The 22,766-nt window shown below is 35.1% G+C and overlaps 2 long non-coding RNA genes across 2 annotated transcripts; both read right to left on the reverse strand.

The window, feature by feature from the left end:
* Window positions 1-6,509: 6,509 nt before the first annotated feature.
* On the reverse strand, window positions 6,510-7,829 carry LOC145162246 (uncharacterized). Its single transcript, XR_013738981.1, has 4 exons — window positions 7,329-7,829; window positions 7,077-7,178; window positions 6,792-6,855; window positions 6,510-6,711 (listed from the first exon to the last, which is right to left on the reverse strand). It is a non-coding gene; the product is annotated as an uncharacterized LOC145162246 (long non-coding RNA).
* Window positions 7,830-8,942: 1,113 nt separating this feature from the next.
* LOC145162366 (uncharacterized) lies at window positions 8,943-9,677 on the reverse strand. Its single transcript, XR_013739059.1, has 3 exons — window positions 9,583-9,677; window positions 9,206-9,436; window positions 8,943-8,980 (listed from the first exon to the last, which is right to left on the reverse strand). It is a non-coding gene; the product is annotated as an uncharacterized LOC145162366 (long non-coding RNA).
* Between the last annotated feature and the right edge of the window lie 13,089 nt (window positions 9,678-22,766).

Here is a 22,766-nt window from a genome sequence, read left to right on the forward strand (position 1 = left end):
CAAGTAGATGCCTTTCATACACTGTCAGGCGTGCTCGAAGCTCTATGACTTCAGCTCGAGTTTCAGTTAATGCTTTCAATAGAGATTCATTGTCCCTTGTATCTCTCTCTCACGAGCATATTCAAGATGATTAATACTGATTGTATTAATTCTCACATTGGCATCAACTTCTCTGATTCGGTTGATGGCTGTTCTACCCTGAATTTCATTTCGAGCAACTCTGCTGACTATAATCGGCAGGACTCTGTCTGCTGAACCTCCTTCACTTAAGTTGTAGAAGCTTCTGTCTCCGTTGTAAGGCATTGGTTGACCCTGCTCTTGACTCCATGTTTCCAAGCTTTCTACCCATAGAGGCGTCGGACCTTGGAAAACCGGACGAGGGTTAGGATTTTGAGAAATTGGTGGTGGATTATAGGCTTCTGATTCAGAATTATTGTCTTCAGGAAAGTTTTCTGCAAAATCATCATCTATGGGAATTTCATGATTTTCTTCTGGCTCTGCATCTTGTTCTTGATCAGGGAAATAAGGGTCTCCGGGTATGTGAAATCCCACATCCAAACAAGGAAAAGGAACCAAAGTGGGTTATCAGTCCTAAATCATTTAAATCTTATTTATATAAATATATGTATACTAGTATGATTTTTGGGGAAAAATATAAGTTTATAAAATATTTAAAAGAAGTTTCATATTTTGAAATCCAGTTTGGTGACTTGATGTCTTTTTTAAACAATCACTTAAAACCACTTGATTTGATGATACTGAAATTGATTTCGATAAGATGTTTGAAACCATTTTTTTTGATAACTGTAATCCATTTGAAATTATTTATTATAACAAAAAATATTTGTGTTAGACTTGTATCCCCCCCCCCCCCCCCTTAAAACAGTAAAAACTATGAAAATGTGGGGGTATGAACTCACCTGTTGTAAGTTATTCAAATGTAAGGTTGGTGTAGGATGCTAAGTGTCAAGTGAAGTTTTGAACACAACGAATCCTATTAAGAATATATTGATACATATATGGATATAATTAGTGAATATACGAATTAATTATGACAGGAAACCACTTTAGGGACTAGAAAACACTTGAATTTATGTGTTACAATCACAAGGGGTTGCATCTAAGGAGTTTAAGGCCACACTATGGTGTTTACGGCCATGTGTTCACGGCCTCATGAGTTTACGGTCGTAAACTCATGATGATTTGTGTCAAAAGGTGTTTCAAGGTCTTACAATCCACAAGGAAGTGTTCTAGCCCTAAATCCAAGCCTTAGGAAGAAGTTATGGTCCATATGCACCACTAATTAGGGTTTACGGCCAAGGGAGATGCTCTTGGACGTAAACTCTCTTTGATCTTGGATATTAGATGATTTCAAGTAGCATAAATAGTAAGTACTACACATAGGAAGGTACTCAAGAGTTTAGAAGCCTTTAGGGGGTCTAAGGCCGACAAATGCACCCTTAACAAGGGTTTACGGCCAAGGGAGATGGTCTTGGCCGTAAACTCCTATTGTTCATGAGATTTGGACGTTTTCAAGGTGCTAATCAAGGGTCTTTACAAGGTAGTAAGTATATAAGAGGATAATTACAATGTAGAAGCTTGAAAGAGTAATTTTCGGCCCAAAGAACAAGAGTGTTCTTGAAGAAATGAAGAACATTTGAAGATCTAACCAAAAGAAGAGATTTCATGGATGAAATCATGTATAATCACTAGATATTGAAGGATATCAACTTGAAAATGGAAATATTACTTACTAGATTGAAGATTAAGATGAAAGTTCTTGATGATAGTTGAGAGAGAAATCGTTTTCTATGCTTGAAAAGGTGAAGAATGATGAAATAATGGAAGAATATCATGTATATAACATGAGTTTACGGCCACCTTGTGTTTACGACCGTAAACTCACATGGTATGGCTGTAAACTCCACATGATAAAGTTTAGGGCTTGCTTGTTAGGCTATAACTTCAATTGACACTTCCTTTCACTCATTCCTTTGGTGTACTAGGCTCAGAATGCTCAAACAGACTCTAAACAGTGCTAAAAGTTAGCAGAAAATAAGTCTGACTTTGATTGAGTTGAATAGCTGTACAAGATAGAAATTTCGGGTTGTCACACTAGACCAGTCCTTTTGCTATAATATTTCTATTTGCCAAGTTCTCATAATTCAGATTATGAAAAGGGATGCCGTAATCATAATCGAATTTTAGAACGCAAATAATGGAATCATATATAGAATTTCCTTATGTTGAGCCATTCCAACACAAAATCCATATATATATATATATATATATATATATATATATATATATATATATATATATATATATATATATATATATATATATATATCCTTGAATAAAGATGATTAAAGCCTCAATCTAAGCTTTTAGAATTGAAATGAAGTACAATTTCCTCTCCCTTAATTATAGCAAAACAACTTTTCAACCCCTGCAACTTAACTAATTGAAACTTTTGTTTTCTATAATTAATATTGCTAACTTGCAATACTTATCATAATTATCATGCTCCCACTAACATGAAAACTTATTAGCATAACACTTATGCTGCCACTAGCTTTGACATGTATCCAGAAATTAGCTGGACTTTTAGAAATCAATACTTTATTGACTTTCTTACCAAAGTTCAGATTTTTGATACGAGATTGCTTTGATAAGACTTTATCAAAATCATACACCTTGACTTAGATAGCTCATAGGTGTGTCTAAATAATTTTATAACTATGAAAAGGGATGCTGTAATCATAGTCTCGATTGTTTAGACTTTTTCCATTTCTCATAAGTCCATGTTAGTGTGCCGGTTAACCACGCATGCTCCACTAACGATTTTGAGATTGCAAAGATCACAATTGCTATCTTACTTAAAATCTACTTGGTGGAAGTGTTTCCTCACCATAATTTTTATGAATCGGAGAGAAACGTTATGACCCTTAGATTTTAAGGTGTATGTGTTCTTATCCACGTGAATTTGTTGTAACGCCCGCAGATTCGGGTTAGTCAATTTAAAGACAATGAGCGTCAAAAATGACTTTTTGATGGAAGATTATTTAGAAGGAGTAATCTTAACTAAGTTATAGTATATGTTACAAGGATTCCGTACATATAAAGAACACTGAAATCCGAGTTATGACGAAGAAGTTATAATCTATCGAAGTTTCGCGATAGAACCGACACGACACAACGCGACATAAATAATGAATTTACGATAGAGCGATATTTGGCCTTATCAATCTAAACGAAAGTCGTAGAATACGTTAACCCGAGAGCATGCATAAAAAGAACGCCCAAATTTGACTTCGTATTAGGAAGTTATAATTTTTCGAAGTTTCGGCTTAGCAGTATGCAGCCCGAAATTCGAATAATAGATCGAGCGGTTTTTAGCCGACACAACCTAAATAAGAATCGAATATCTCATTAATAGTAGCGTAACGATAAAAAGACAGACGAAAACGGACATCGGATGAAGAAGTTATGAAATTTTAACGGACTTTTCCTGTCCCGGCCCGTTAAAAATATAATATAATATAATATTAAAAATAAATTCAAAATTAGCCGACGGAGTCTAAATGAAAGATATAGAGCATAATCTCACCTATGCGTGGATATAAAGAACGTCAAAAAAGGAGCTCGTATGCGAAAGATATGGATTTTTGAAGTTCGGAGCACAAACTTCAAGAATTTGACTGCATTCACGACGTGAACACAGTGTTCACGACGTGAACTCAGTGAACGACGCGTTTCGAGCCTAGAAGACACACGGCAAGCCTAGGGGATGACCAAGATGAAATTCACGACGTGAACATACTTGGTTCACAACGTGAATGTCGAATTTTCACCCTATAAATAGAAATCGAGGGTATCCGGGAATGGTTGCTAATCCACACTCTCTTTCACTCTCTGTACCCTCTCTAGCCATCTTGAAACACCCCGAAGCCTCGGGAACGCCCCTAGAACCCGAAGAAAGCCCGAAGTTCCCGAGAAAAAGAGTTTTTCGAGCCGAAATTCTGCCCGCGTGAAGTCGGTTTTTCAAAAAACATCCCGGTTTCATCGAAGAATATTGTTTTAAGGGACGAAGTGCTGTCCAATCGTCGTCTTATCATGTGAGTGCATAGTTACTTTCATCTTACGCATATATACGAAGTATTTAATATAAATTACGTGTTATATGTGCATATTATCTGTGTTCTTGATATCTATGCTAGATAAACGATTTATACATGTTTACATGATTTAAACTGTATACGTATTTTTATACTTATAAATATATATTGGGTAGCAACGGGTGATGATAGATAGGTGATGATAGAAAGATGATAATAATTAGGTGATGATAGATAGGTGATGATAATTAGGAGATGATAGAAAGGAGATGATAATTAGGTGATGATAGATAGGTGATGATAAATAGGTGATGTGAGATGAGAGGAGATACCATAACCTTGACCGGCGATGTAGTCATCTACTAGAGTATAGATGGCGACCACAGACTATTCTAGACAGTCATGTGGAAACACCAGCAGGCTCATAACCTGTAGGTGATGAATTACGAGTTCATGCGATGTTGTAACTACGTATTCATGCGATGATACTCTAACCCCTTTTATGAATTACGAGTTCAGGCGATGTTGTAACTACGTATTCATGCGATGATACCCTAACCCTTACTAGACACGTATTGAGGGAGTAATCCCCGAATTAGTACTGTCTATGCGATGTAGGCGATGATCCTTAGGAAAAGTCCTTAGGAACAAACATATAAGGAAATGAGATGTAAGGAGATGAGAGGTAAATATGATGTAGGAGATGACCCTTAGGATAAATCCTTAGGGAAGGTAATTAGGAATAAAGAAGATAATGAGGATGAGTAATTGGGTTAATTGCTTGATGATTAAACATAATAATTATATTATTGTGGGTTAAAAACCCTATGTACTCACCAGGTTTCCCAACCTGACCCACTCAAGCTTATTTGTATCACAGGTGTCGATACGAAGCTACTTTACACTGAGAGATTAAAGGAGATGTAGATCACTAGTGTAAATAAATGTAAGGTCTGTCTATGCTTATGTTTCAGTATTGACGATGACATCCCAAAGGTTTAAAATGAATAAAAATACATTTCTTCGAAAAATGATTGGATAATATATTTATCATGTTTTTCTGGGAACAAATTCCGCAATATATTTCTTTTAAAAATATACTCTGATTTTTATAAAGCATAAATAAAATCGGTCTTTTCTTCCCTTGAAAATGGGGATGTCACAGTTGGTATCAGAGCATTAGTTTAAGTGAACTAGGGATTTTGTAGGAAATTTCTAGACTTAAACTTAGAATGCTAAGCGATGATTGTGAGATGAGTGTCTAATATATTTTAGGTAGTACATCTGAATTGACACAAGCACTAGCTTACTTTAGGATTAGATGCCTAAATTGCTTTTATGTGCTAAATGATTTATGTTATAGCATTATATGCCTTATATGCTATTATTTGATTGGATCTATGGTCTGTTGCCGACCGGATCTAGAAATTTTATGTGCTCAGGATTCTAAACGTTTAATTACGATATTAGAACTGACATGTAACATTTCGGAGTGATAAGGAGATTTATACGTTTATCGTAAATAAAGCTTTCTTATCTTAAATTCTCGCTCGGTGCACTTAACATTTGTTTGGGTGTACAAAACATCATGGTGAAGACTCGTAGAGAATTGAATAAATGGAGGAAATGAAAGGCTTATGATAGTGAATGACACCTATCGGAAGATATCGTAAGAGTGGTATCTTGCCTTTAGAATATGACTGATAAAATAACGGAACATTTAGAGGAGTACGATGCGTCTGAAGTACACCTTCGATTGGCAGGATGATGGGACGATTGGAGTAATTCCTGAAGTTGTCTTATCGTGTGGCCTTTCCATCACCAACCGAGTTGAAGCACAATTATGTTGAAGATATGCATGGAAGAAGTCCTAGTAGAGTCTAGGAAAATTTTTATCACTACTAGAAAAACAGCCTTTTACGACGAGCAATGCGTGTCGTAAAACGCTCAGACGACGCGCAAATACGTGTCAAGGAAGGCCCTGTCATAATGAAAGACGACACGCTTTTGCGCGTCGTCTATTTACGACGCTCATTTACGACGCGCATTTATGACACGCATTTACGACGCGCAGTTATGACACACAATGCGTATCAAGGAAGGCCCTGTCATAAAGGAAGAGGACACACATTCGCGTGTCGTAACCTTACGACGCGCGTGTTTATGACACGCAATGCGTATCAAGGAAGCTCATGTCATAAATGAAGATGACACGCATTTGCGTGTCATAAACTTCAGTAACCATTTACGATATGCATTTACGACGCATCTTTACGATACTCATTTACGTATAATACAAAAATATGTAAACAAATATATACCAAAACAATCAATTTCATCCAATAAAATCATGTCAAAAAATTGTAATACATTGATATTAAAGGGATCTAATTGTACATTGTTATTAAGAGGTTTTCCCTAACTATATAACCTAATACTACATTGCGTATCAAGGGACACCTTCTGCAAAGTAATGCTATACAAACTAAAAAGATATACACAAAGAATGATAAACATCAAATTCCAACTAAGTAGAGTTGCATCTTGCCTTTCATAATTCTTTAAGACTAATGAACCCTCCGATAATTGTGACCTGATCAAATAAAAGACAAAAAATTAATATTCTAATAAGATTAATAGAAGAATCAAACAAGGAATGTTAGTTGCAAATACTTATGCCAAATGTGAGTAGTCAAATGAGGAAAAAGTGAGCATCTGCAAGCTTTTTGACACCAACCTACACACAAGCACATATACATATCAAACAATGATGTAAAAATCAGCCGATGTAAAAATCCCAGCATTTTTTAATGCAATTAAAATCTTTTTCTGCAACAAATAATAGTATCAATTAGCCAACAAGATAACAAAAAAATTAATAATTACCAAATTTATGATTATTCTTGATTGATATTTAAATGGGACCCACAATATAAGTAAAGATATAAATTATAATACCTCATTTTCATCATCTAAGACTGTTTCCATGAGATAAATGTCACATAATTTTGTTATCTCCAAAAGAACATCCAAAACAGATGACCTCAAAGTTGCTTGATTCTGTTTAAAAAAAATTAGTGAACACTTAAATGATTAAAGTATTGTTATAACTTATAATATATATATATATATATATATATATATATATATATATATATATATATTTCAGTGGCTAAATTGATAAAATGATGTAAATATTTTAACCAATACCTGAAGCTCCTGTGGGGTACATTGCTGAGAAGCTTTTCCCCATGCCATGCAGAATCTGCACCATGTGGAGGTGGAATAACTCGAATTCCATTGGATATGGATGGAGGAAGAAGAACATGCAATTCCTTCTCTAAAATGTAGTCATGTTCTGAATATAATTTCAAAACTGCCCACTACACACACATTAGACATAGTGTTTGACCTTTATTGCCTCAGAAACATATTGAATCCCAATAATGTCCTGTGTTCATATGTTGTTTCTATACAAAGACATGTCTTTCACTCCTAATATGTCAATTAAAGTGTTATTCCAAGCACTTCCATTGTTGAAGAGAAACAAATCATGTGATTAGTTACCTCTTCCATTGATTACACCACTCTTGCCTGCTTATTTCACCTTAATAAAACATGTGATCTGCAATTGTGCCACGAGAACACACACAAAAACAAATTAAAATACCGATTAATAAATAAAATCCAAATGAAATAAAGTAAATGTACCTCAGCTTTTAAAAATGCAACCGAAAAGCCATTGAAACAACCGACAACAGTCTATTGAATGTCTAAACCGAGATTATCAAGAGTTTTTGTCATAGAAGGCGGTGAAAGATTTTATATTTAATAATTATAGGAAAAATGAAACATCAAGATTTAATTTACCAGAATTGCAATTGCAGGACATCAAGCAATTAGTTTCATGACTTGTAGCCACTTCAGGGAGTTTATCATGTCCATTTCCATCTATTTTGACTTGTACATTCTGTGTTTTTAACATTTTCTTCATAAATGTATTTGTATATATTAAATATGTATACTTTAATTTAATAGTTAAATCATACCAGATATGCAGTTACAGGAAGAAGAGCAGTTTGGTGGAATGATAATTTTATGGTTTAGTTGATTTGCATAGCATGTATATATCCATCAACTCAAGCTCACCATCACCGTTATATACAGGAGCCACTGCTGCTTGATGCTGATGCATTTTTCTCATTATAGAATTACTCTCAAACATATGACTCCCAGCAATATATATATATATATATATATATATATATATATATATATATATATATATATATATATATATATAATACATGTACAGGAGAAAGATAAAAGAATATATGGTAACATATCAGATAAGTTATCATATGTCTGTTCTACCCTCTCATTAGAGGTGAACCCCGGAGGTGGTGCTCTGCTGGGCCCCATAAATCCAGGAGGTGCAGAGATTTGGGATCTTGAAACTGCCAACAAAAAAAAAACATATATTATAAGTAGTGAGACTCAGTCATACATGATAAGAGTGATTAGAGTCTAGAGACATTACTTGAAATCTTATTGGAAGAATAATTGCCAGCACTATGATTGTCAGATTCCTCAAAATTAAAAGCAGAGAAACCATTCTCATCTGTGTTGCTGACATAATCACGCTTCATGTTCATGTTCATGTTCGCTACTTATTGCATTTGGAAATCTACCAAATTATAGAAGTGAAAATTGCTTTGTACTTGGATGACATTGCTATAACTAGGTAAAATTTTCAAGTATATAGTAAGATGCTATAATAAACAAGTAAATGAAAGTGCATTTTATCTTTGGAACTTACAAGATGTCCGGTATGAGCACTCACATTTCCACCTTCATGGTCACTACAATAAATCAAGATTTTATAATCCTTAAACATAAATTCAAAAACATATATATAAACAAGTAAATAATCATAAATCATATTCTTAGGTATGGATAGTGACATAAAGCCTCATAAGCTCTTGCATGGCTGGACTATCAAATCCAAGCATAGCAAGTCAAATTTTCATTTTTCAATATGAAATTATGTAGAAATGGGATTTAATTGGATATACACATAGACATACCTACGGTATATATATGCAGCTACAGCTGGAAGTTGAGCAATCAATGAAAGAGAGTCCTCAAACTTCTAGAAATCTGAAAATTAGTTTTGTGGTGGTTGATTTGAATGTTGTCATGATACTTTTTAGAAATTCCACCTCTGGTGATGATATGTATTTAACAAGATTTCCTTTAGAAGCATCGGTCACAAAATTTCTCATACTCAAATTGTGTTGCCTGAAAAATGCATCATGCTGCAAAAGTATAAGCAGAAGGGAGGTTAGCAAACCAACAATGAAACAAAACACAATTATAATCTTGATCACTGAATGAGTAAATTTCAGATAATTTGTTGCCTATGCCATTAACCCTTTCTATTAATCTACAAAGTAACAATCACCTGGACATTCAACCACAATCTTCCCTGATTCACAACATCATCTACAGTAAGGATGGTTCTCCATTTAAAGAAAACACAGTATAGGGCTAGAGTTGATAATCTGGAAGAAAAAAGACGAAGAACAGAAGAATATGAGGTCGATCCACAGAGAACGGTGGAGGTTCAATCTCTCCTATGTCTACTTGTGGCATAAAATTTGAGATGTCATCCACAGAGAACGGTATGTTGCATCATACACAAATAAATATCCCCATTTTAGACGAATTTGCCCCTGAAAAGATTTTACAAGTTTTGAGATATTTACCTGGAGTCGTCATCTAACAAGAATGAGCTGCTGACTGCATTGTTTGAGTCCTCTGTCATCATGACTCTCATATTTGAAATGACCTAATTACGAAAACGCCCTTAGGATTTAAGTTTTTTATGAGATGGAATTCACTGTGGGACCCGTATTTGTCATCCCAATACATGGTGCTGATTATGTATAGCTGTTGTATGCTAAGCACCTGCATAAATAACAAAAATGCACAATCTTGAATATAATAAAAGAGAAAAACGGAATTAAAATATTTATTACTATTAAAATAAATTTGCTTACAGGACAAAGTTCATTGGTAATTTCATTCAAAGTCTTCTTGGGCTTTTGATGTATAACCAAGAATCCAACTGCTTGTCTGATATGCTTCAACTCATCCCATGCGGTCCCCGCATACTGTAAATAAATCAAATATTATTTACTACAAAATCAAATTTTTTTTTTTTTTTAAATATATAAAGATATAAAAAGTTCTTACTTCCTCAGTTGCATAACAACACCATTGTTTTAATTCAGCCAATCCTGACTTCACATATTCACCATTACTAAACGAGCAGCACTCACGTCTCAACAAAAGACTTCCACCAAAAAAATATATAATCATCAACATTTTTATAAAAAAAAAAGAATAAAAAAAAGAAAGAAAAAGTTGATATACAATATAAACATATTTTATGCAATTTACCAGTTGAATAGCTGAACGTTGATGAAGGAGAATATCTGTGTGAATACTTTGCGCACCAAAAATGGAGGTACCTAAAAAAGTAAAAATCCATAAACAGTCAAGTAATTTTTAATTTTTTATAAAAGAATCAGTTTAAAAGATTATAAAACTTACAAAGTTAGCTTTCATTGTCTTCAAGTAACTATCAAGGCTTTTAACAATACTCTGCCAATGCACAATCAATGCTTGTTGAGCAACTGCATTAGCTTTTAACAATAGTACCTTTAAGTTTGGTTCTGCCTCTTGGGTACATAATGCACGTAAGAAGTAAGCCTCAGCTAAGAAATGACAAACTAGACCACTGCCATCTTTCCTTTTATAGTCACTCTGCATGGTATTTTACAAGGAATCAAACACCAGCAAAGAGAAGTGCAAAAAGAACAGCTGAATCAATTAAGCAATAAGAAAATATAAAGACAGTAGAACAAAAATTGAAACACTGACCATTATAGATATACCTTCAGACAAATATTTAATGCAATCATTTAGACCTTCAACGCCATATGCTCGTGAATCCTTTCCTTTTGCGATGAGAATTTTGGATCTTTGTAAACAACCATCTTTTGAAGTGTAGATATCATCTAAGAGAATGTTTATGATAGTCATTTGCATTGTCTTACATAATGTTGGATAAAATGACTTCAGTTTCTTATATGCTTGAAGCTCCTGAACAAGAGAACAGTTAATCTTAATAATTATATCTATCCAAAAGGTGTTCATATAAAAGTTCAACTAGTAACATAATGAGAACATTATCATAGACATAACCTCCAATAAAATACCAAAGGTTTCTTTTGATATTTTGTAAGGTGACATCAGAGAATATATGGTTGGAATCCTATGCCCAGCATCAGGGTCTTTTAGTTGTTCACATTGTATCTGCAAGCAAGAGAATTCAGATGACAAAGACAATGTATTATTGTAAATACATCAACAGGAATGTTTGCTACTCACCAACACCCATCTTTTAATAAGCTTTATTGGGCATGGAATCTTGTCAAACAAGCTTTGAGCAATACACCAACTTTGTAGAGAATCTGTGAGGGTCTTACTTATTTCATTACTACTACCACACAGGTGAAGTATTTTCAATAGAAAAGCACTTTCTGCAGATGCCTCTATGACAAAACCATCTATGGCATCCTCACTGGAAACCCCATCTCTACTTGAAGTAAACATTTTACAAAAGAGAAATACACAGTTCCATGCTGCTAGGTGACATAATTTGAATGACTTTGCAGCCTACAAAAGAAACTCATCATTATTGTTGATGATGCATAATTATAATTTATACATCAAAGGGTGTAGTATGCAAAGGTATATTCTATTACCTCTTTTATTCTATTGATTCCGTATAACTGTGTACCAACATTGTGCAAATAGGGAAAGAGATATTTCAGCCCATTAGCTTTCATCCAATCAGCTGAAATAAGATGCATAAGAAAAGTAGTACTCTCCTGCAATGAGTAAAGACAAACATAAGCTCAACATATAACTCGGATCTGCAATAATCAAAAAGAAAATCAACATAAAATATGATTTGTAGCTGTCTTATGATGCTTCAGAAAAAATAAACCTCGACATTTTCCTTTGTAGCAAATGAGAGTATGAAAGCAGCTGCAGCTATAGTGAGTACACTTTTCATGTTGTCCTCAGATACATCTCTTTCCCTTTCATATGTACTGCATCTGATAAATCGCCAGTTAAATTAAACCAGACACATGATAATCCAGAAACAGTCTGCGATTTAAAGAAAAATACCTATTTGTACTGGAAGTCAATAGTGTAAGAAATAAATATGTTTTAAAGATTAAAAAGCTAAAATTATCACCTGTTGAACAGTTGATTACTTGGATTGTTCAATCCTGTTGAACCGTTGATTACTTGGATCAAATACGATAGATCTCACAAATCCCAAATGGCCACTAATTACCTACAAATATATGGGCTTTACATACATTGAAGTTGCACAAAACCCTCTATCTCTTAGACTTTATATGGGCTTTACATACATTGAAGTTTAGAATGTATTCAAGAACATAATGATTTAAGTATGATCTAATATGCACGGGATAATAACAGATTAGAATGAAAATCCAGAAAACTGGTTCAAGCATTTCATCGAGCAGTTGGAGTGCATCATAAAATTTTCTTTCAAATGTTAACCCAACCCACACAGAACACATAATCTAAAAAAACAAGCATTTTAACAGAGAATTGTACTTAGGTATAAAAACAATCAATAAAACACCAAACTATAGATGTAAAGAAGGAACTGAACAAAAAATCTAAAAAAATAATAATAATAAGCGTTTACATCTTCTTGAGTAAGAAAGGGATAGAGTACAGGCAGGCAACAAGTTGACCAGCTTATGAAGGAGGCAACGATCTGGGCAGAAAAACGAAGCACGTGTTGGTGGTAAAGGAAACGAGCGTACAAGAACAAAGAAAAAATCGCATAAACCTTACCAAAATTATATAAGTACCTTAATTATAGAATAAAGATAGAGTCTGCGTGAAGGGGAAGTGAAGAGGGTGACTCAGCCGCCATTAAGGAGAGGTGGCGGTAAAAGAGGATCCAAGAGTGGCAAGCAGGCAAGCAGTTTTGGGAGAAACGTCACCGCCAAGAAGGAAGACTGGTTCAGGTCATTGCATGCCATGTTTACTCTCTGTAGGATTGTAGCTTCTCTAACACAGTGTTGTTTATCAACAAGAACAGCAGTAAATGTATTTAGACTGTTGCTACCTTTGTTCTTATAATATTCACGTATATATAATTGGAAGATATATAGAAATTTCGAATAACCATCAACCGAACCTGTAGTTGCTGTCGGGAGAATCGGAGAAGAGGGAGAAGATGAAATTGGTATCACATAGTCTTCTACGAAGAAGGACTAGCGCTTCCTCTGCTATTCCCCGACCCATTGGGCTCATCCGTACACTTTTCTCCCCAGTGGACTTCAACTATGAATCCGGTGTGAGAATACAGGGTTCTTGATTCCTAGGGTTATAAGAACTCGTAGAACCAAAATCCCCTATTTCCCCAAAATACATCTTCTCAAATACCAAGGCGCTTGCCCTTTTTCTCTTCTGAGCATCAAAAACGGGGTGAGCATGTATTTGGGTTTTCTGCAAAAGATGGAAACAAAGGAATTTGAGGTCAGGTGAGCATGAGATCGTCGATGAGGATAAGTGAGCAAGGGGTTGCCATCAAGCGACGCGAGGTCGTCGGATCGATGGTATCTTAAAAAAGCCCTAGAATTAATATCAATATCGGTCCCTGTGATTTTGTTATAAGAGACGCGCATTTGAGTAAAATTATAAAACGACATGTGTAGAGGACGCACGCTTAAGATAAGCATCCTCCGTGTTTTTAAATTTTTTTTGTTAAGACGCTAATTTTAGGGCACGCAAAAATGCGTGTCCTTGATCTTTCAAATTTTGTGAGAGATGACGTTATTTTTAGGACGCACACTTTAGTGTATCATAAATTAGTGTGTGTCATTGTCTGCGCGTCATTAAAGGTCTATATTCTAGTAGTGTATGATTATTTGGGCACATTCGTATGTGTTAAATTGTTTTGTGATTTTAGGACTTGGGAACTGCGAGACAATACTTGGGACGAGTATGAGTAGGTGTGAAAGGTAGTAGAGGCCTATACTACCGGAAGCACAGGACTCGCACTTGGATCAGGGAAAGTCACAAGGTTACCAAGAAGCTAGTAATTGATTTCGTTTTGTTCAAGTATCTCGTTACCATCATTTCGGTGATGACTAAGAAGATGATTGTTATTCCGACCCTAGTGGTCATATCAAATCGATTCCGACTAAGACGAGTATGTTACGTGGTTGAGAAAACCAATTTCGATGTAGCATCCGACTTAAGTCAAAAGATTGAAATCAATGCGATCAATAACATCGCGCTCGTTGTTAAAGAAGCTTGTAGCTAGAAATTCTACATGCTAAAATGTGATTATATCACATTAGAACATGAAGGAAGGTATATTATATTCTTGAATTTGACTCTAAGAGACCTGAGTCTAAGCGTTGCATCATACGATGAGAGGTCATTAGAACATGACCCATCGATCTCTTATGATAATGAAGTAAAGAACTTCTCTTAAGTTAAGTCTGTTTAAGAAGAAGTAAGCTTCTCCAATAAGGATCGATCTTGTAACTCGAAGGTTACGATTGAGCGTCCAACATAGTACGAAGAGCAGATGCAGGATTGAGCACTACCTGCGATCGAGAAGTCCAAAAGCTAGATACTCGTTCGAAGAAACATATAGATTACAGTTATTACATAGGATGGAAAGGTGACGTATAGAATCATTATACCAGACCTATTTCGTTGATGATTCCGGGATGTAATCATCCTAAGGGGGAGATAATTGTAACACCCGCAGATTCGGGCTAGTCAATTTAAGGACAATGAGCATCAAAAATGACTTTTTGATGGAAGATTATTTATAAGGAGTAATCTTAACTAAGTTGTAGTATATGTTACAAGGATTACGTACATATAAAGAACGCTGAAATCCGAGTTATGACGAAGAAGTTATGACCTGTCGAAGTTTCGCGACAGAACCAGCACTACACAACGCGACGTAAATAATGAATTTACGATAGAGCGATATTTGGCCTTAGAAATCTAAACAAAAGTCATAGAATACGTTAAACCGAGAGCGTGCATAAAAAGAACGCCCAAATCTGACTTCGTATGAGGAAGTTATGATTTTTCGAAGTTTCAGCTTAGCAGTATGCAGCCCGAAATTCGAATAATAGATCGAGCGGTTTTTAGCCGACACAACCTAAACAAGAATCGAAGATCTCATTAATAGTATCGTAACGATAAAAAGACAGACGAAAACGGACATCGGGTGAAGAAGTTATGAAATTTTAACGGACTTTTCCTGTCCCGGCTCGTTAAAAATATAATATAATATAATATTAAAAATAAAGTCAAAATTAGCCATGAAGTCTAAAAAAAAGATGTAGAGCATAATCTCACCTATGCGTGGATATAAAGAACGTCAAAAACGGAGCTCGTATGCGAAAGATATGGATTTTTGAAGTTCGGAGCACAAACTTCGAGAATTTGACTGCATTCACGACGTGAACACAGTGTTCACGACGTGAACTCAGTGAACGATGCGTTTCGAGCCTAGAAGACACACGACAAGCCTAGGGGATGACCAGGATCAAAGTCACGACGTGAACATACCTGGTTCACGACGTGAATGTCGAATTTTCACCCTATAAATAGAAATCGAGGGTATCCGGGAATAGTTGCTAATTCACACTCTCTTTCACTCTCTATACTCTCTCTAGCCATATTAAAACACCCTGAAGACTCGGGAACGCCCCTAGCACCCGAAGAATGCCCGAAGTTCCCGAGAAAAAAGAGTTTTTCGAGCCGAAACTCTGCCCGCGTGAAGCCCAGTTTTTTAGAAAACATCCCGGTTTCATCTAAGAATATTGTTTTAAGGGACGAAGTGCTGTCCAATCGTCGTCTTATCATGTGAGTGCATAGTTACTTTCATCTTACACATATATATGACGTATTTAATATAAATTACGTGTTATATGTGCATATTATCTGTGTTCTTGATATCTATGCTAGATAAACGATTTATACATGTTTACGTGATTTAAACTGTATACGTATTTTTATACTTATAAATATATATTGGGTAGCAACGGGTGATGATACATAGGTGATGATAGAAAGGTGATAATAATTAGGTGATGATAGATAGGTGATGATAATTAGGAGATGATAGAAAGGTGATGATAACTAGGTGATGATAGATAGGTGATGATAAATAGGTGATGTGAGATGAGAGGAGATACCATAACCTTGACCGACGATGTAGTCATCTACCAGAGTATAGATGGCGGCCACAGACTATTCTAGACAGTCATGTGGAAACACCAGCAGGCTCATAACCTGTAGGTGATGAATTACGAGTTCAGGCGATGTTGTAACTACGTATTCATGCGATGATACTCTAACCCCTTTTATGAATTACGAGTTCAGGCGATGTTGTAACTACGTATTCATGTGATGATACGCTAACCCTTACTAGACACGTATTGAGGGAGTAATCCCCGAATTAGTAATGTCTATGCGATGTAGGCGATGATCCTTAGGAAAAGTCCTTAGGAACAAACATATAAGGAAATGAGATGTAAGGAGATGAGAGGTAAATATGATGTAGGAGATGACCCTTAGGATAAATCCTTAGGGAAGGTATTAGGAATAAAGAAGATAATGGGGATGGGTAATTGGGTTAATTGTTTGATGATTAAACATAATAATTATATTATTTTGGGTTGAAAACCCTATGTACTCACCAGGTTTCCCAACCTGACCCACTCAAGCTTATTTGTATCACAGTTGTCGATACGAAGCTACTTTACACTGAGAGATTAAAGGAGATGTAGATCACTAGTGTAAATAAATGTAAGGTCTGTCTATGCTTATGTTCCAGTATTGACGATGACATACCTAATGTTTAAAATGAATAAAAATACATTTCTTCGGAAATGATTGGATAATATATTTATCATGTTTTTCTGGGAACAAATTCCGCAATATATTTCTTTTAAAAATATACTCTGATTTTTATAAAAAATAAACAAAATCGGTCTTTTCTGGCCGTGAAAATGGGGATGTCACATTTGTCAAGACCACAACCACAAGACTAGGTTAGTGACAAATCCAAACTCATATGGATTGAACTTGTGCAATCTTAACTTCTTGCCACCTGGTAGCACAATGGCCTGCCATTGCTTCCATGTTGTTATGCAAACAACTGAGATCATGTAGAACTCAAATGTATAGCCAACTTTACTGGAATGGGCACAGAAATAAGAATATGTCAGCACGATAGGTTATAAACCTCAAGTCGTGTGCTAGTGATAAACTATAGGTTTTCCTTCTTGATTAAATCTAGAAGCTTTTTCCAAGATCTTTAAGACTCCCACTGTCCTCTTGACATATAAGACTCACTTGCCACATATTCAAGAGATAGTGCAGATTCTTTATCAAGACAAACACTTCACACAATTGGCCTTAGTTGGTCTTTGTTTTATCTAAAACATCACAACTTACCAATATCAAATGTATAAGAGTAGGACACTTTTACTCTTACATTTGACAAGTGTTTTAAACCTTTCTTTAAGATATGTCACCCAACTTACAGTCTTGGAGTATGACTCTAAGACTTGTTTTGGAACGAAGTATGACTCATCTTCTTGATTTAACCATTTCAACAATTCATGACTCATCTTCTTCGCCATAAGAATGCACTAAGATTTCCTTAGAGGACTAATTGCGATATGATTTCTAAATCATTAAGATGATCACAAAACCTGATACTAAAGTACTCTCCCATCTTTTCAGATTTGAGAAACTTTTATCTTTCTGCCTAATTTGATTCTTCTCATTCGTTCTGCCATACATCGAAACTTTTCCAATGCTACAGAATTATACTTAAACTTGTAAGTATAACCATATTTACTAAACTTTAGTAAATCATGACGAATAGTCTTATCGATCTTTTGTGGTGGACTTGATCGGTGCACCAGAATGTGTACTCGATCCCTTAGTCCTTCACTTGACTCACATATACATGTGAACAAGGAATTAATCTTAATTTTCCAAAGATGAAAATTCTCATTCATCATACTATCAACTTGCATGATTTCCAAGTTTCTATCCAACTGAAACTTCGGGTGATGAGAATCTTCCCTTATTTGGTAAATTAGACATTACCATAAATGAAAGAAACAAATCCATTTTCCAATATTGCTATCAATGGAATCATATAAGCAATAGTTTTTCACAAATGCCATTGTAAGGATACTTAGAATAAATGATATCAAATATTTCCTTTTATTTTAAAAACTTTGCGAAAAACTTATCCTTACAGTGCATAAGCATATGGAAAAACTTTGTTGTTATCTATTCCTAAGCAATATATCATAACTCCTAAGCAACAACTCAAAATTTTGATCCATGCGATCGAAATCCATCTTCGCAATCAGAATCAGCATATACTTCCTTTAAGTTCCTTCACTTTTCTTTGATTCTTAAAACATCAACATGTGACCCAGTCACATCATGTAAAAAGAATCTCAGAATAGAAACTTAACAGAGTTAGATAGTGGACTTTACCTGAAGTAGAGTCAAACTTCTTGACTTGATCAACCTTATGATCTTTCAGGTAAATAGGCAGCTTCACAATCAATGCCCCTTTCCTTTTGCAATAGAAACATATGGACTCTTTGGTAATGATACATGTGTTGGGTTTTGAGCATTCTAACACTCCTAAGTGTACATGCAACCCTAAATACCTTGGATCTATGTTTTCTCTATTATACATGCAAATATGAACATTCCAAGGTATTACCCTAACTAGCATACAATCTTTTGATACTTGGGTAATAAACTAGATAGAAATACATACCTTGTTGATGTAGCTTGACTCCATGAAGCTCGAGAGCCTAGTGCCCCAAGTGTGACACCTCAAATGGTTCACACAACATCACCAACACATGGAATAACCATGAGAAGAAGACACTCATGCTCAAAATCGGCTAGCCCTCATATATGTATCACTTGTGCCAATTTCTTGAGCTAAAGGGGTCCTTATATAATGTGCACATTAGGGTTACACCATGTAACCCATGACTTTATCCATTCCTTATGCTCCATGGGTTTTAACCTCCATGGAGTATCCATGGATCACCACATGGGTTAAACCCAACATAAGGAATCATGGATCATAAGCCCACATATATAAGAATGAATGATTTACACAATCAATCCCCATATATTTAATTAGTCTCTTTTGATCACTAAATTAAGTCCAAATGAATTCTTGATCAATACTAATTCAATAACATGATTTCATATTAATATATTAGAACTTATAATATATTAATATGTCACAAATGTCCTCTCCTCACAAACGGTCTATCCAAATGTTCTGATGCCATGCAAACCAAATGGACCATGCCGAGTCGGGTCAACCACATACCAATTATAGTTATGGACTTAGACACTAATCCAACAGTCTCCCACTTGGATAAGTCTAAAACTATTATTGCGTATGACTTCAAGAACCAACTGGCAATCGTAGCTCTCAAAAGCCGCAGTCGAACTCTGACCTTTGTCAATGACTTGTCCATTAGATAAGGGATCATATATTCCTCCATTCTAGATATCATATGGACTGAGACATGGATTATAAATCATTCTCTTTGTCCTTGTTTCCCGATTTCCGATTTATGACGACTGACTAATTGAACAAATCAAACCAGTCCAGGCCCGACCGAGCACTTATATTTGTCATCACTAAATCATCGAGGGGCCCACAGATACCGCTTTTATCCTAAAGGTAAAAGGAATGGATAAACTTCGACTCATATGGCTTGTTCTACTACTTGTTGAATCATACACAAAAGCACGTTTTATAACATCGAGTTACTAATGCGTTTTCGCACAATCAATGTACAACCAACTCATAGTAACAACTCATATCTCTAGGTTTGAAGCATATAAGATATTATCGTCTCATGATCACTCGTGATAAAATCCATGAAGTGATTCAAATGAGCGCGGGTTGAATCCAATACTCAGAACTTATGAGCACTCATGAGTGTTGTAGCACCTCTTTGCTATGTCCAACATCTTAGACATCTACAAGCCAACTCATGACAGTCTTGATTCATATCTACTTCCAACATATGACCGACTGTGGATGGTTTGAATAACTTAGTCATTCGGGAAGAATGACCTAGTTTATTCTAGAAGTCAAAACATGCAAAAATGAAACACAATAATAATTGAATCTAGTATGGTATCAAAACCTATGAATATAAATAGAACACTTTTTATTTATCACCATACTGATTACTCATTATTCATTGTTTCGGTTTTATCAACTTTATACTTGAATTAAAACAATAGTTGTCCCATGTTCCAAGCATGTACACTATGTTTTTCTAAACACTAGTCATGCCATACACCAAGTATGCACACTATGTTTGTCTAAACATTAGTTATGCCATACATCAAGTATGCACACTAAGTTTGTCTATGATCTTTACTGTGTGAAATATATCGATTGAACATAATTCCAATGAATCTCATTTCACAATCCCAAATCCTTACTTCAAACACAAGAATTCCAAATTCCTGCCATTTACCTAAATCTTGTTAGATTGTAGACTTATATGCATTGATCCTCTTGTAATGATTATGCACAAAGTCACAAAGACTTATCAACAAACATTACAGAGTATTCAAATGGAGATCATTCCATGGAACCGAAGTCTCAAATTCAAAGTACATCGCTTTGAACATCCTTCTTGCATTAAGTTTCCTAATCTTACACAGAATTAATGAACAACTGCCACCTATGGGAATATTTCCATATTCTCATTTTGACTATCACTTCTGAACAAGAGTTGCCTCTTTTCAGAATATGTAAAAATGGTCCTTCCAAAATTAACATTATACTTCGAACTATCCCTGAGCAACCAATCTTTGGTAAACCTTAGATTGTCCTCGACAATTGCTTAATCAGTTTAGTCATATCCAATTCTAGACTTTTCCCCTCTTAATTCCCTGAGCATTTGTAAAATTTAGAAAGGATGAATATTATAACACATGTAATCGATCCTATATCCGAAGCATACGGGACACGATTCATGATGTCTCACATAAAGACATGATACTAGACCAGTCCTTTTGCTATAATATTTCTACTTGCCAAGTTCTCATAATTCAGATTATGAAAAGGGATGCCGTAATCATAATTGTTTTTTAGAACGCAAATAATGGACCCATATATAGAATTTTCTTATGTTGAGCTATTCCAACACAAAATTCATATATATATATATCCTTGACTAAATATGATTAAAAACCTCAATATAAGCTTTTAGAATTGAAATGAAGTATAATTTCCTCTCCCTTAATTATAGCAAAACAACTTTTCAACCCCTACAACTTCACGAATTGAAACTTTTGTTTTCTATAATTAACATTGCTATCTTGCAATACTAATCATAATTATCATGCTCCCACTAACATGAGAATTATTAGCATAACACTTATGCTCCCACTAGCCTTGACATGTACTTAGAAATCAGCTGGACTTCTAGAAATCAAAATTGTATTGACTTTCTTACCAAAGTTCAAATTTCTGATATGAGATGCTTTGTTAAAACTTTATCAGGATCATACACCTTTCCTTAGATAGCACACATGTGTGTTTAAACAATTTCAGGACTATGAAAAAGGGTGTCGTAATCATAGTCTCAATTGTTCAGACCTTTGCCATTCCTCACAAGTCCATGTTAGTGTGCCGGTTAACCACACACGCTCCACTAACGACTTTGAGAATGCAAATATCACACTTGCTATCTACCTAAAATCTACTTAGTGAAAGAGTTTCCTCACCATCATTTTCATGAATCGGAGAGAATTATGACACTTAGATTGTTTATGGTGTAAGTGTTCTTATCCAAACCCATATGGACTGAACTCAATCTTACTTTCTTGCCACCTGGCAGCACAGGGCTTGCCATTGCTTCCAAGTTGTTATGCAACCAATTGAGAACTCTCAGAACTCATATGCAAACCCAACTTTGACTGGAATGGGCACAGAAATAGGAATATGTCAACACGATAGGTTATAAACCTCAAGTCGTGTGCTAGTGATGACCTACAGGTTTTATTCTTGATTAGATCTTGAAGTTTTTTCAAGATCTCTAAGACTCCCACTGTCCTCTTGACATATAAGACTCACTTGTCAAATATTCAAGAGATAGTGTAGACTCTTTTTATCAAGACAAACACTTCACACAATTGGCCGAAGTTGGTCTTTGTTTTATCCAACTTACCAATTTCGAATGTACAAGAGTAGGACACTTTTACTCTTACATTTGACAAGTATTATAAACCTTTCTTTAAGATATGTCACTCAACTTACAGTCTTGGAGTATGACTCTAAGACTTGTTTTGGAACGAAGTATGAATCATCTTCTTGATTTAACCATTTCCACAATTCTTGATTCCTCTTCTTAGCCATAGGAATGCATTAAGATGTCCTTAGAGGACTAATGGTGA

Source organism: Lactuca virosa, chromosome 3 (assembly GCF_052849685.1).
Source record: "Lactuca virosa cultivar CGN04683 chromosome 3, Lactuca_virosa_CGN04683_v6, whole genome shotgun sequence".
Taxonomy (NCBI): Eukaryota; Viridiplantae; Streptophyta; class Magnoliopsida; order Asterales; family Asteraceae; genus Lactuca; species Lactuca virosa.